The sequence below is a fragment of the Triturus cristatus genome, chromosome 12, assembly GCF_964204655.1.
Source record: "Triturus cristatus chromosome 12, aTriCri1.1, whole genome shotgun sequence".
Taxonomy (NCBI): domain Eukaryota; kingdom Metazoa; phylum Chordata; class Amphibia; order Caudata; family Salamandridae; genus Triturus; species Triturus cristatus.
Genome location: NC_140595.1, coordinates 770733061 through 770748146, shown reverse-complemented (window position 1 = coordinate 770748146; position 15086 = coordinate 770733061). Strand labels below are relative to the sequence as shown.

Genomic DNA, 15086 nt, shown 5'->3' with positions numbered 1-15086 from the left:
AGAAGGATAGTGAAGGGATAGAAGAGGGAAAGGTTTGCATTTATATAGCGCTTGCTGCCCCAGATGAGCTTTTTTGCGAGTAGCACGCTACTCTAGAACTAAAAGAGGATTTGTGGTGAATTAGTCCAGGGAAATATGAAATTCATTTGAGCAGTGGACATATTAATCTGTTATTTGGATTGAAAGGATAGTGTAGGGATGGCGAGGGAAGGGTTTGATGAGGTGTTGAAGCACTTTTTGGCGAGTAGCACGCTACTCCGAAACCCAAAAAGGATTAGTGGTGAATCAGTGTAGGGAAATATGAAATTAATTTGATTTGAGCAGTGGACATGTTATTCTGTTATTTGGATTTTAAAAGGATAGTGGAGTGGGTGTTGAGGCGCTTTTTGGTGGGTAGCATGCTACTCTGGAACCCTAACAGGATTAGTGGGGAATTAGTAAAGGGAAATATGAAATTAATTTGAGCGGTTGACATGTTAAGCGGTTATTTGGTTTGAAAAGGAATAGTGGGGGGATAGAAAAGGGAAAGGTTTATTTTTCTGTTTTTTGGGGGGGGAAGTTAATAGCAGAAGGAGGGAGTCTGGAAGGAGTAAAGGAGGGTGGAGGGGGAAGAGTCCGAGGGAAGGATTTAGAAAGGTTTATAAGATATGAATAGTAAAAGAGGGGTAGAGGAGGGAAGAGTCTAGGAAGAGTCTAGAAAGGGTTATTTTCGGGATCATAGTAGTGGTATGGAGTTTGGGATGAATAAAAGGGTGGAGGTAGAGGATATATTTCTAGAAATATAGGGTACTGCATTGGATATGTTGAATTACAAGCAAAGTAATAAATATAAAGATACATAAGTACATGGAAGGTATATATGCATAAGGAAGGTAATATATGTAGTTAAACGTTTTTTTAATAAGCTCACATTTTCAAGTGTTGCTTTACTTTTGTAATTCAGTAGTGAAGCATTGTAGATAAAGTTATGATAAACGATTTACTTATTTATGCTGTCACTTATATTTATGTTAAACATAGGATAATGTAACTATAGATAATATGTACATTTGTTGAGCAGAACTAACGAATATCTATATCTTTAAAAACATAATTATTATACATGAGACTCAATGTAATCCATTCACTCCAGGTTGAGCCCCACCAGTCAGGGATGATAGATGCATAGACACTCCACTGAAGAGTGTGTTCCATGATGGCTGCTTCTATTACAGCAGTTAACACATTGACTTTCTAGGGGTAGTATAGTCCCCATATGTAGAACTACATTTATCATCCATCCCAAAACATGGAAAATCAGAGGCAAAGCCTATTACTCCAGTATTGGAACTTTCATAGATTCATATGACTAAATCATTCCCCATCGTCGAGATGGGAGTCCCCGGTATATTGAACTAGCAATGTAAGAATAACAGAAACTAGAAAAGGCCCTAGGCCCCTGTAGTTTTGTAACATATCATAGTCCTTTGTAAAATAGAGACTAAATATAGGTTTCAACCAATCAGAATGCCCTACCCTCTAGAACACTCCTGAGAGAAGCTCCAGCCCTTCAGATTTTCTGCAGCACTTAGTGCTTGGGAGTCTCCACTGAGCTCTGCTCAGTTTTCTCCTTATCTACAGTTATTTGAAACTATTTGTCACCAGCTTCCTTTTGGAGAGAGGATTTTGTACTTATAGGGGCACATACATCAAACTTCTCATTTGCGATTACCAAATAGCGATTTTTAAGGGATCCCTATTTGGTAATCGCAAATACCTCTGCATTGTAGGAATCGGAATAAAAGTTAATTTCCTTTACATTAGCTAATAGCGATTCGGAAATTGCGAATCGCTATTAGCTAATGTGACTTCATGCATTCCTATGGGCTTAGAGGCCCATAGGAATGAATGGTAATGCATTTGCAAATTGCGATTACCAAATCTGTCTGATGACAGAGTCTGATGATGGAGGTCCATTTGGGTACTCCCACAGTTCGTCAGAACGGCAAGTAAAGTGCCAAGAGTAAGAATATGACGAAGAGTAGATGATCAGCACTCTTATGCTCCTCCAGAACAATATCATCAACAATATCAGAAGGAAATGGTTTAAATGCCATTTCACTACTCACTGACTTACAATTCATCTTGCCACACTATAAAAGAAGGCTTCCGTGGATATCTGCTGCCACTGAGCAACCCTCGATACCACCTCTGGCGCGGTCTATTCCTCCATCCACTCCACAACAAGTCACAACATTGCTGACTGTCACTGCACCATGTTTACTGCACATGTTCACCACAGGCCCCTCTTCAACCAGAGCCTGTAACTTCTAATGACGACCACGAGGAGGAGGAATTACGAGACATGAATCAAGAATGGGATGATTATCTCATACCCACTCCTTCACCAATTCCAGTTGACTCTCCAACTGAGGATATTGTTGGTTCCATAACTTGCTTCAGAGAGTGGCTAAACGCTTTGACTTGCCCATGCCGTCCTCACAAACAGAATGTTTCCTTTATTATTTTAAGGAGCCTTTTAGGAAGTCTGTACGTGCAGTGTCTAGAAGGCTGGCTCAATATATCGTGTACACCTATGGTGAGGCACTGTGTACTTAGACCAGGCAACCCTTAGTGATGGTGTTTAGGTCCATGAAAACCAAAGCTCTCAAGGGGTAGCTGTGGAGAGCAGCTAAGCCTTATTCAGGAGGGGTGTAAAGCAGTTGCATGTACCACTATAGTCAGTCATAAGCTTTACACACAAGAAAGAAACACACCAGGCGAGTAGAAAAATACTTTAGATTTAATACTACACATTAGACACTAACTTGGTATATCTCCTACCCGGAGATATCAATTGCACACAAAGAATATTTAGGAAACAGGTAAGTTGCATAGAATAACACCGGGGGGCAAAACCATATACTAAAATTGTGGAATGCGAAATGGTTACCAAAACGGGACTAGTACCCAAGGTTGGAGAACCTCAGGGGAAACAATGAACCACGTGTGGTGAGTAGCCAGGGACCCCAAGGTTCCACTTTGACACTGGGCCAAACGTCCATAGAACATCATAGGGATAAGTTGTGGTTGGACAGTTAGACTTCTAGGACACTTCCCAGAAGACCCCCAAGGAACTTAGGAGGGTTTTACCACTGCTCCCCTGCTCTGCATCCCGTACAAAAGTACATACACGTTTGCAGCATAAAAAAGGATAAAAATGACCACATTTTATTTAATTTTCATTTAAAAAAAGAAGCAATTACAAAAAAATAGTCACTAAATTGAAAAAGTGACTATAGAAGATCTTTCACAGACCTTTTTTTAAATGAAAAAGAAAGGAAATGAAGAGCAATGTTTGCAAATAAACTGCAGTGCAAAGTATAGAAAGAATTGCAGTACATGCTGCATCCCATCTTGCCCCTAAGTGACAATTACATTGGTAAATTTTTCTGACTCCTAAAAACAGGTTCTTAGAGGACTGAGCCTTTCCAGCTTTTGGGGAGATGTGACAGATCTCATATAGGTTCTCTTCAAAGATTTACTGACAAGCAATCAAGGAAGATAGTCAATACTTCCGAGAGGTCATTATTGAGGGCATGCTTGTCTCCAACCAAATAATTTGTGCAGCGGCAGATGCCTCTGATCTTGCAGCTCATGAATACTGCCACGTTAATCTGTGTGAGATGGAGTTCATGGCTCAGATTAACTGGACTTAAACCCAAGACACAGCAACAAATATTGAATTTTCCTTTTTCAGGAAATTCTATTTTTGGTACTCGTGTGGGACTCTAGAAAGAGAGTTTACGAGGGATTCAAGCTTAACATGCATTGAGTACAATAGTACTGAATAGCACAGCATGCCAAACCCACAAAAGAGGCGTATGGCTTCAACCATCACTGAAAAAGATTTCCTCAGGGAGGCTTGACCTACTTGAGCGTCTGCCCTAAAGTCTGAACCCAGACAGTAGTGCCTTGTGAATGTTTGTATGGATGTCCAGGTGGCAGCTTAACAAATCTTTCAAAGGGGCTGCCACAGCTTTTCCTCATCTAGAATGTGTTTTAGGTCTTGTTTGCCAGTTGGTTATATAGTAATATGCAAGATACTACACATCTAGCAATGGATTGTTTTGTTGTGGGCAAACCTGTTCTTACAGGGCCATCATTTTCAAACAGATGATCTGATTGACGTATCGTCTTATCAAGATAAAATTTTAAAACCCTTTACGTAGCCAGCTGAAGTCAAAAGATTTGGAATAAAAGTTGGTAATAGAATTGTCTGATTGACATGAAAGTCTGAGACCACATTTGGAAGGAAACAGGGATGGGTTCTTGTGAGAAGCTGGCTAAGTATCTGGTGCTCACTTATGTAAGTGTAGCACCCTGCACTAATCCAGACAACCCTTGTGGTGATTTTCGTGGTCTTAGACAACCTTAGAAAAGCTCTCTAAGTGGTAGCTGTGGAGAGCAGCCTTCAGGCTTAGTCCAGAAGGAGTGTAAAGCAGCTTGTTTTCCCAGTATTTAATCTTATGGTATAGGTGAAGTGAAAAAGAATCACACAGTGTAGTTATAAAAATATGCATTTTATTATAGACACTCACTAACACAATTGTACTATCTCCTACCTGGAGATAGAAACACAATACACACAATACTTGGGAAATAGAGCACGTACGTAGCACAAATACACAGTGGTCTCCAGGGGGCGACCAAACCATATACTAAAATAGTGGCATGTGAACCACGACTCAAGGCAAGAATGGACCCAGAAGACATAGAAGTATTGGGGACCCAAGGAACCACCCAAGGTAAGTACCCAGGGACCCCACAGAGGCCGTGTGCAGCGTGTGAACAAGACCGCGTGATCAACACAAGTCAATGGGTAAGTTGTGATTGCAGTTTTAAAGAAAAAGGACCCTTCCCAGCGGACCGTAAAGACACCCCATGGAAGATAGAAGGTTGGAGAGTCACCCCACCCGTGGATACCCCAGGAACCAGGATATCTACACCAGGGAAGTCGGGTGCATAGGTGTCAAGAGACGTCGGAAACCGCCGTAGACCCCAATGGAGGATTTCAGGAAAGATGCAGCTGGAGCAGAAGGCGAAGGAGTCCGGTGGAAACCAAAGGTTGATTCAAGATGAAAGGTACCTGCAAGCAGAGGGGACAGATTCTATGCCAACTCCGGAGTGACCAGGAGGCGCGGAAGACGAATGCCCACCAATGTCAAAGACGCAGGTGAGGTTGACGGTGCCCTTGAAATTGCAGCTGTGTGGACCAGACAACGTTGTAGAAGGAGCTGTTCACGAGCTGTCGAGGGCTAAGGGGTCAGTTTCCGGCAGTGGCACCAACAAGTTTTGGCAGCAGCAAACAATGTGGTGGACGAAAAAGATGCAGTGTCGGGAATAGCAAGGTCCAAGTGACTCACCATGACCAGGTAAGTCAGAGTAGGCCCCAAGCAAGCACAGGAGCCCACTGACGCCAAAGAAGACCCTCAAGATGACCCACGGGCCGGAGGCACAGGAGTCGCAAGAGGACCTCGAGAAGCTCACCAATGAAAAAGGCCCACGGTGCAGAGGAAGCGGCGAGGGTGAAGATCTTGGCTGCAGAAGTTGCTTGAGGATGGAGCTTCTCTGGGTGAGAGAGTCAACAAGCCTTGGCAACGACAAGTCGGCGCGGTGCACATGGCTTCTGTTCCAGCTGGTCTGACTAGGGATATAGGCCTCAAACACGGTATGAAGACAGTGCAGGCCTCGAGGGAGTTGCAGAACCACCACCTGTATTGCTGAGCCTTTCGGAGTCCGTGAGAGCCCAGGATCAGAAGACCGGTCAGCTGCGTTGCGGTGCCTGCAGATGCAGGGGAGTGACTCCTTCACTCCAAGGGAGATTCCTTCGGGTGTCTTTGAATATCCAGAGGCCTGGCTAAGAACCTGTATGGAGCACAGGCACAGACGTTGCTTAAGACTAGCAGGATGACGAGACCAGGAGCAGCAGGAATCTTCCCCGGTGCAGTCTCAGTTCCCAAAGCGAAGTCCACAGTGTCCAGATGGTCAAAATTGAAGTGGTATGCGATCTGAATCTTGTCCCACTACAAAGGAGGGGCTGGACAGTGGGGAGGATACTCCCATGTCCTTTGTCCAGTTTCGCATCAGGGCGGGAGCCAAAGGCTCCCTGAACTGGTTTGAACTGGAGCATGCAAGTAGGGCACCAAATGTGTAGTTCAAACAGTCTCAGTGGTTCTGGCAAGTGTCCACACCCTGTCCCAATACACTAAACCCTTTCTGGGAGGTGGTCAAACATCCCTGTGACAGGATACCTATTGGTCTGCCTTCCCCTGCTCAGCTCAGCAGCAGGAGGGCAGAAACGTGCCTCTGGCCGGCAGCAGCCCTAGCTTGCTATCCGGTTCTGGAAGACTGGTACCGGGAGCACTGAGGGCCTCCCAGAGGATACCAAACATGACCGGGTTCGTTACGGACAGTTTAGAGATGGTCATCGCGTAATGACGCATTGCCCCTCAATATGTTTGTGATGGCTGAAGCACATAGAATCCGGGAGAATGGACTCCGAAGGTTGTAGAGGTGCCCCGCTCATGCAGGGGCACCCTCACACTTAGGACCCAGTACCCTGCCTTCAGGATTTAAAGGCCTGCCTTAGGGGTGATTTATAGGTTTAAGTGTAGTGACCCCCGATATAGGGAAACCTATATCTGTTGTAAGGGGTGTTAGCACCAGCTTACACAGGCTGCAATGGCAGGCCTGTAGTCACAGTTTGAGTGGTCTCTCATGGGTGGCCTAATACGAATATGTCTCTTCACCCCGCATACTATTACCCCGCATGCTGTCTCAACGCGGTCGTAACAACGACCGCGTTGTGACAATGCATACCATTACCCCGCAAGTCGTTACAACGACTTGCGAGGGGGGGGCGCTGGATGTTGGAATAGTAAAATTTACTATTCCAACTCCAGTGTGCTCGGACTGTAGGGAAGATGTTGGATTTTAAATCCAACACCTTCTCCCCCCTCCACAAGTTGTTGTAACGACTTGCAGGGTAATGGTATGCGTTGTCACAACGGGGTCGTTGTTACGACCGCGTTGTGACAGCATGCGGGGTTACGGATGCGGGGTGAAGGTCGTTCACCGCATAATACATGCGGCAGCCCATGGGAGACCCCTGGTGGACCTATGCCCTGGGTATCTTAGTACTATAATCTAGTGACTTACAATGGTTCACCAGTAACCAATATGGAGGGTACCTAGGTACTCTCCATGTTCAATTTAGGGAAGAAGCACAGAGACTGGGGTCCTGATTTAGCAGGATCCCAGTCAGACTAGTCAGAAAAACATAATGACACCAGTAAAAAAGTGGGGTTGACCATGAAAGCAGATCCTACTTTCCTACAGTTCTCATGACTACTCTATTCTTCTGAAAAACTGTAGAGGTTCAAGAGAACTGAATAGGCTTTACTACTCTATGGGCCAAAGTAATGGCTGCCAAGAAGGCGGCCTTCCAAGTAAGAAGGTGTAACTAGGCTTTGTAAATGGATCCAAATGGAGGTTCCCATTGCCTTGGAAATCCCTATATTTAGTTCACAAAGAGGAGAAGGGAATCTGGTGGGATGGAAAACTTTCCTAATAACCTCTAAGAAATCTTGAATAACAAAAAAGCTTTCTGAAGGAGATCTCTTGTAATTGAGGCAAGGTGTACCTTAAGGGATTACAATTGTAGACGAGACCGTCCCATTTGAAGTAAGTCATGAATCACCACCTCTTCCTGAGATCTGGAAGGATCGCAGTTGTTCTGAATACACTAAATGCAGAATCTCTTTCACTTGACAAATGTAAGACTTTCTGGTGGAAGGACATTAGGCCTCTTGCAGAATGTCCAGATAGCCCTGCCACATATTCAGATTTCCATATTGTAAGAACTCTGGAGCTCAGTGATGGAGGTTGGGAGGGAGTACCTGGCCCTGGTATGGTATGGTCTGCACAGTGCTCTCCTGTGTGGTTGCTCGTATAAATGTAGGAGGTCCATGAACAGCCACTGCCAGAGCCTTACTGGAGGGATCTTGTTTTGGAAGGCTAAAGCTTGGGCAGAGCACTGGTTATCTATGCTCGCCAGCTCCTCCATGCCTGGCCTGCCCCAATGTGACACTCTGCGAGCAGGTCTCCAGTGTACGTCATTTCAGCTGCGCATCAGGCATATTAGGGCTTCTCCATTTGCTTGCCAAAGCTTTATATTAGAACAATGAAAAAATGCCACTACTACTTTACAATCTGCTGCGTCTCACATAGAGCACTGGGCAGGCAGGCCTTCAGCTGTGGAGGGAACTCCTCATCCAGAGCTTGGCTTTTCAGACACAAACTTTACAGATACATTGGGCAGCTTTGCAAGAAAGGTGTCTTATGCCTCGCCTTCTCAACCTGTTCCCCTTCACTGGAGCTGGCACAAATACACCACATTTGGAGGCCTCCCACTGTCTAAGTATGGGGCAACTCTGGCAATCAGATGTTAATGACCCTGGACTTCATTTATTATTAATGCGTCATCAGTTAAACTCCACACAAAATAAATTGTAGAACGTAAATGACTATCAGGGTGCATCGGATCTAACTGTTAAATAGGGGAATCTCTTGTGGTACAGCGAGTGGTACCCAACCCATGCTTAGTGATGACTTGTAATCTACTAGCCATTCCTTTGCATTCATCAAGGACACCGCTTACATTAAACTTGGATTATTTTTATTTCGTTAGCTGTAACCTTGTGTATTTTATATCCGGGATAATGGGGTAGCAACCCACCTTTTTACATAGCATGTAAATGCACTTTTCCCATCCACAGTACAAATAATCTGGAAATGGCAGTGAGGTACAAGTCTGTTTTTCCCAATGGGAGATTTAGCAGTAAGGGGGTATCACTTATTTCTAGTGTGTTTTTCCACAGACACCTTCTTTTGTTCACTGTTTTATTTGTATATCAACCTATTGTGTAAGGTTCCACCTGAGGTGTGAATTGCTCCCTGACCAGAAGAAACATAGTAATATAAGTAGTGTCTACACCCTTTGAAAGGTAAGGTGATTCCTTTAAGGTGCAGTGTATTGCATTTCGCTGTGGTTACTAAGTGCCACTTTTTCAGAATAAGTGATTTCTTATCCCTCAAAAGTTCAAGTCACATTATTTGGCAATATTATTATGCAAGAAATATCCAGTGCTTTCAACTGGACACATAGAGCCTGGTTTAGATCTTGGCGGATTGGGTCATGCCGTTGCTTTTTCTGACGGTTTCCCGCTCACCGGCTTGGCTGACCCCCTGCCTTATTTAGAGGTTGGTGGGTATGTGGAGGGAAGACCGCACGGTCCCGCCGTCTCCGCCAGGACTTCTCAACCGCACCAACGGCGGTAGACGCAGACTAGGCTGGCGGCAGGAGTCCAGCCCAGATTCCCGCTGTCCAGATTATGAGCCAAGGTCTAAAGAATGGCCTGATTCCTACGGGGAACAGTGTTTTCAACCATGTGCTATTACACTGTGACATTACACAATCACGTTCATTGCTACCATACTCACTGCATCACACTCATTATTATAGCCTTATAGCCCGCCGTAGCGGGCTATACCGGCTATTAAAGGCCCGCTGCAGCGTTAAAGGCCCGAGCCGAAGGCGAGGGACTTTAACAAAAGCAGCGGGACTTTAATAGCGGTATAGCCCTGCTACGAAGGGCTATAAGGCTATTAGAACATTCTGCCACTAGAGGGCAGAATGTTCTAACAAATTAAACAAAGGCTTCTCGAAGCTCGAGGGGATTTAAATCCCCGCGAGCTTCGAGAGGCTTTGTAAAACATTGGAATGTTGCTCTGCGGGCCTTTACCGGCCCGTAGAAGCATGGAGCACTCCATTGTCTACAATGGAGTGCTCCACATTCCAATGTTCTAATATACTCTTAAACTCAGATCATCATATTCATACATCTGCACACTCACTGCAATTGCAATAGCCACACTTACCCATCATCACACTATCATCACATTGACTGCTGTTGTACTTGCTGCATCGCCGTTCTTGCATTTCACTCACTACATTAGACCCACCACATCACATTCACAATTACATGATCAAACATACACACCATCACAGCCTGCTAATGGCACTCACTACATCAACTTCACCACACAGCACATTTGTACTATCATACATTCACTGTCACACTGACGTAATCAGGCTGTCACCAGTCACACTCACCACATCACTGTTCATTTCCTTCCCTCTACCACCGCATGAAGCATGGGACTGTGTGTCATCTGATTTTTGCCAAATCTTTTTTTTGTGACTAACAGCATTTTGCTTAATCACATGTGCACAGCAGCCTAAAAAAAGTGTGCTTTAGTGTCTGGACTGGTGGGCCAGTGCTTTATTTGCTTACCCTTTTTTCTTCCCATACTTTATCCTTTTTTAGGTCGAGCATTCAAGACCTCTTGTATATACTTTAGTATGTACTTATTATATACTTATATGTGTATGTACTTTGTGGGCTCTGGAGATCAGCCCTAGGACTTGTCTGCTTCCGCTTAGGGACTTTTTTTCTGTTCAACTGCCTCTATTTGACTTTCTTGATAGAAAACAACCAGCAGAGGTCAGTAAAATGCCAGAATCACTTTAGCATTCTCTAGATTTCAGCCATAGAAATTGTCTTCCATGAGCACCCGTAGACAATAATATTTTTTTCAAATCTTGTATTTACAGTGATATGACCACCGAAGGCCCTGATTTTATATGAAAAACAGAGCTTTGGACTATACCTTTTCCAGGTGAAAGGCAATATTTTTCTCCATTTGTTCCCATACCTTCGGTGTCACGCAGTTTAGTGCCTACTTTCCCTCCATGTTAAAGAACAGTAGATGTTTCAGCACCCAGGCTAATGTGCTGCATAGCTAAATACATTTAAGTTCCCAAAGGTGAGACCGATTGCATTGCAAATGCAGTGACAGCAGGCACATCGATGTGCGCATGCTCACACTGCTCTCTTCTCACTAATGGAGAAGTTACAGCATGACGTCATGCTAGTTGAGCGTTGTAGGGGAAGGGAAATCACTTTAAAGAGTCATTTTCTCTCTGGATTTCCGTTCTCTTTTTGAAACGCAGGGGCAGCAACATCATCGCGGTGTCACGAGGGCTTTAAGTGGAAGCTTTTTCAATATTATATACAACGAGCCATAGTTGCTGCTTATTTATCCTATGCAACTAACAACCATTGACAAAGTCAATAGTCCTGACTTTTGTATCATATATTTGGATGCAATGACAAAAACAACAAATTAAACGTCGGGCGCCACACTATACTAAGCACAGATTTTTAGCATACATGTGTTTAAGCCACGCCCTTAATTACATCGGCCACGCCCCTCTGCGAGACCCCTCCAGTTTTTTCATCCCACTTAAAGCCCTGCCCATTCCGATACCTAACAGCAAGGCAAACACCAAACATGCACTTTGGCCAGAACCAGCTCCCAAACCCTCCTTGAGCAGCACCCAATCACAGAGCTGTGTGACGTGATGATGAAAGAGGAGAATGCTCACTGCCTCTGAAACTGACCCCTCCCCAAACCCCAGTGTGTTTCCCCAGTCGCAGAGCAGGACCAAATCACATACTTGTATTTAGGCCAGACATTGCGAGATGTTAGTTAATGATTGACACCACATTGGCGATCATGCCTTCCGTCATGGCTTGAACTGATGTCCTCGGCAGGGCAGAGACAAGAATCTGTCCACAGTGCAAAACGTTATTCCCGCTTAGAAGGGAAGGAAAAGTTGACAAACCTCAACTAATGAAAGAATCAGCCTTGAGTAAATAACATTGCTCAACAATACAGGTCTGAGCCCTACCGTCAGTCTGTGGTTCTGTTTTATTGGCACTCAGGGGGCCATGTAACACCATAAGAAAAATGACAGCTGCTGCTAAAAACAAACATTTGCAATGCAGTAGGACTCGCATTTGTGAGACTTTAAGCTACTAGCATTGTAAATGACAATGCTTTTTATGTGTGTTTTAAAAACCAAAACATAATTAAAAGGCATTGTCATTTACAATGCCAATAGCTCAAACTATAAAACTACTAGTTTTTAGCCCCTCTTGTTTAAATTGTCTTCAGGTTACAACAATTCAAAGGCACTCATTTTTTTTTGTTGGTGCCCATTATAATCATATTTTCCTGTGATGTTTATTGAAACTAAAAATGGCTTCTATACTTGTTCTTAGTAGGCTTGCCTGCTAGGAAGCACCCGTAGTGTTCTATTAAAATTATATCTGATGGTTAATATTTTTTTCTAATTTTGAAACTTTTATTGTAAGCATTTGTCACCACGTTTATGAAATGGTAATTTTTCTGTTTATTTTTGTGGCACATGCCTGTAATAAAAATAAAAGCGTGACCATTTCACCAGACCTACTGAATCTGCAAATGCCTGTAATGTAAATTGTGACTATTTTATTGAATTGGATGATTTAAAAAAAATGAAAATTGAATGAAATGTTTAAATTCAATTTAGATTAAATACATCTTGCATTTTATAGGCTGCAAATATAAATATGTTAAGTATTGTGCTACTCCTTTCCACAGAAAGGTTTGTGCAGTTGTATATATGTACAAAGATACTTTTTTTAAAAAAGTGCTTTGGGAACTTCTGCATGGGCGTGACTGTTCATTGCTTATGACTATAAATGAACATCCCCTCGAAGAGGAACGATTGTTCTCTTTGGCCAACCTAGTGTTAATCATACGCACTTTGGGACATCGCCAGCAGATCCGGAAGAGATTATGGCCTCCTTGGCTCAAACCATTCAAGATGGCTCAGATCCTGCAAAATGTGTGATTCGAGCTAGTCTGGATACTACTGATTGTTTGGGTTGAGCGTATCGTAGGCATACCTAAGGTACTGTCTTTTGATGAATCCCACCTTTTTGCTGTAAAGGCTGGTCAAGTCCTTGCATGCTTGTAGAAAAGTAAAGACATGGCGCATTCCTTGGGCCTTTTCACCCTTGCCAGTCCGTTTCCTCATCAGCCTGGACCCTTCAATCGCTTCTACAGAGGGCTGGCGTATAGACAGCAACAGGCTCCCCCGCCCTGCAATAGTAACCCCAGTCCTTTTGTGACCAGGGACGGGGATCAAGCACACATCGAGCAAGTCACCAGGACACCTTTCTTCACAGTTTTCCTCCCCTGTGGCATGAATCTCTAAGCCTCTAAGTCGCTTTAGTCTGCCCTTAGTGGTGCACGACCACCCTGTTTTAGACAGGATCAAACATTTTCTCCAAGGGTGGCACTCTTTCACATCAGATAGATGCGTCCTCCAGATCGTCCAACAGGGCTATGCCCTTCTGTTCCTTTCTGATCCACCTCAGCTTCCGACCACATCAGAGTGGCTTCACGGGAACACCTATCCATCTTACCTTAGGAAGTGCGACCTCTTCAGTCCAAAGATGCGATCATGAGGGTTCCAAACTTGGAAATAGGGATGGAATGTTACTCTCACTATTTTCTTGTGCCGAAGAAGGATGGTGGACTTCAACCATATCTAGATCTTCACACTCTAAACGCCTTCCTGGAAAAGGTCAAAGTTAAAATGCTCAAATTGGCCTAGGTTCTGCCTGCTCTACACATATATAACTGGATAGTGACCTTGGACATTCAGGAAGCTTAGTTAAATGTGCCTGTGCTACAGTCCCATAGACATCTGTGGTTCAAGGCTTGCCAGGAGCATTTTCAGTTTGCCATGCTCCCATTCAACGTTATAAGCACCCCTCCAGTGTTCATCTTCAGAGGTTAGGTATTCATGTTTTTACCTACCTTAATGACTGGCTGTTTAAGGTGTGGTAGGCTCACCACAGTCAGTCGTACACCACCTCCAGACCATAGCGGATCTCCTGACATTTTTGGGGTCCTAAATCCATGAACCTAAGTCACACCTAATTCCTTCACAAACACTACTTTTGTAGGAGCTTTTTTGGACACTGTGCTGGTTATGGCTTTTCCCTGCCGCAATGAGTCCAGGACATTCAGGTTATGATCCCCAATGTTTCAGCCTCAGTCCTGGATATTGGTGAAACACTTCTAAGGCTTCTTAGCCGGGTGGCACATGTCCGCTCTGCAGTTGAATCTGAAGTCTCAGTGGACCAAGCACCAGGAAAATCTGTTGCATCCCATGCAGGTTTTGGGGAGACTGCACAAGATCTGCAGTGGTAGCTGCTTGGCTGTAACCTGACTAGCTGCAGGCCCTCCTCTCTTCCCCACCCAGAGCTGATGGTGGTGATGAATGGATCAATGCTGGGTTGAGGAGGTCTTCTGGGAGAGGTGGAGGTCAGAGGGCTCTAGTGCGCAGTGGAAACCTGGCTCCACATCAGTCAGTTGGAGCTGTGGGAAATTTACTGACATTGAAGGCTTTCCTGCTGTCCATAAAAAGTAGGTCCTCACAGAAAACACCACTGGCATATGGCACTACAATTGAAGGATGGAGTGAGGTCCTGGTTCCTGCGCCAAAAGGCCCTGCACCTCTGGAGTTGACTTCAGCACCCGAGCAGCTCCATGATCTTGAGCCCCCCTGGTGGGATGTTTGAACGCCAGAGCAGACAAGCCACGCTGGCGGTGCTTGGCAGTTCAAATATGGTAGTTGCACCCCAATTTGGCACAGGACATCTTCCGACAGTGGGGAGAATCCTAACTGGACCTTCCCACCAGGGCCAAGATTTCTACCACTGCACTGGCAGGTGGACTGCCTGTTCTTGACATCTCTCAGGCCACGACTTGAGGTGTAAGTCCATACGACCATGAAGTAGTACTGCCTTGACAATAGGGAGGGCATTTTGCCTGTTCGGTCTAGCAGGAATCTTTGATATGAGTCCACTCCACAGACACTCCACTTTTGTGAGGTACTGCTTTAGTATCAATTCCGAAGGAAAGAAATCTGTGGCTAGAAGTGTCCATCAGAAGATCAAGTTAATTAGCTACGGTAACATTTTTCTGGTGGATATTCTCTCTTAACACATTCATCACTGCCCTTTCACCTCTCTATTCTGTGGAGTGGCCTCTTTTTTACCATCTAAAAGGTCCCAAATTAG

At 44.5% G+C, this 15086-nt stretch overlaps 1 protein-coding gene across 7 annotated transcripts in view; it reads left to right on the top strand.

Annotated features, from left to right (window-relative positions):
- The window catches only part of CHD3 (chromodomain helicase DNA binding protein 3), a 1560957-nt gene that overhangs the window by 865791 nt on the left and 680080 nt on the right, over window positions 1–15086 (top strand). The gene's annotated exons all lie outside the window — the stretch shown is intronic.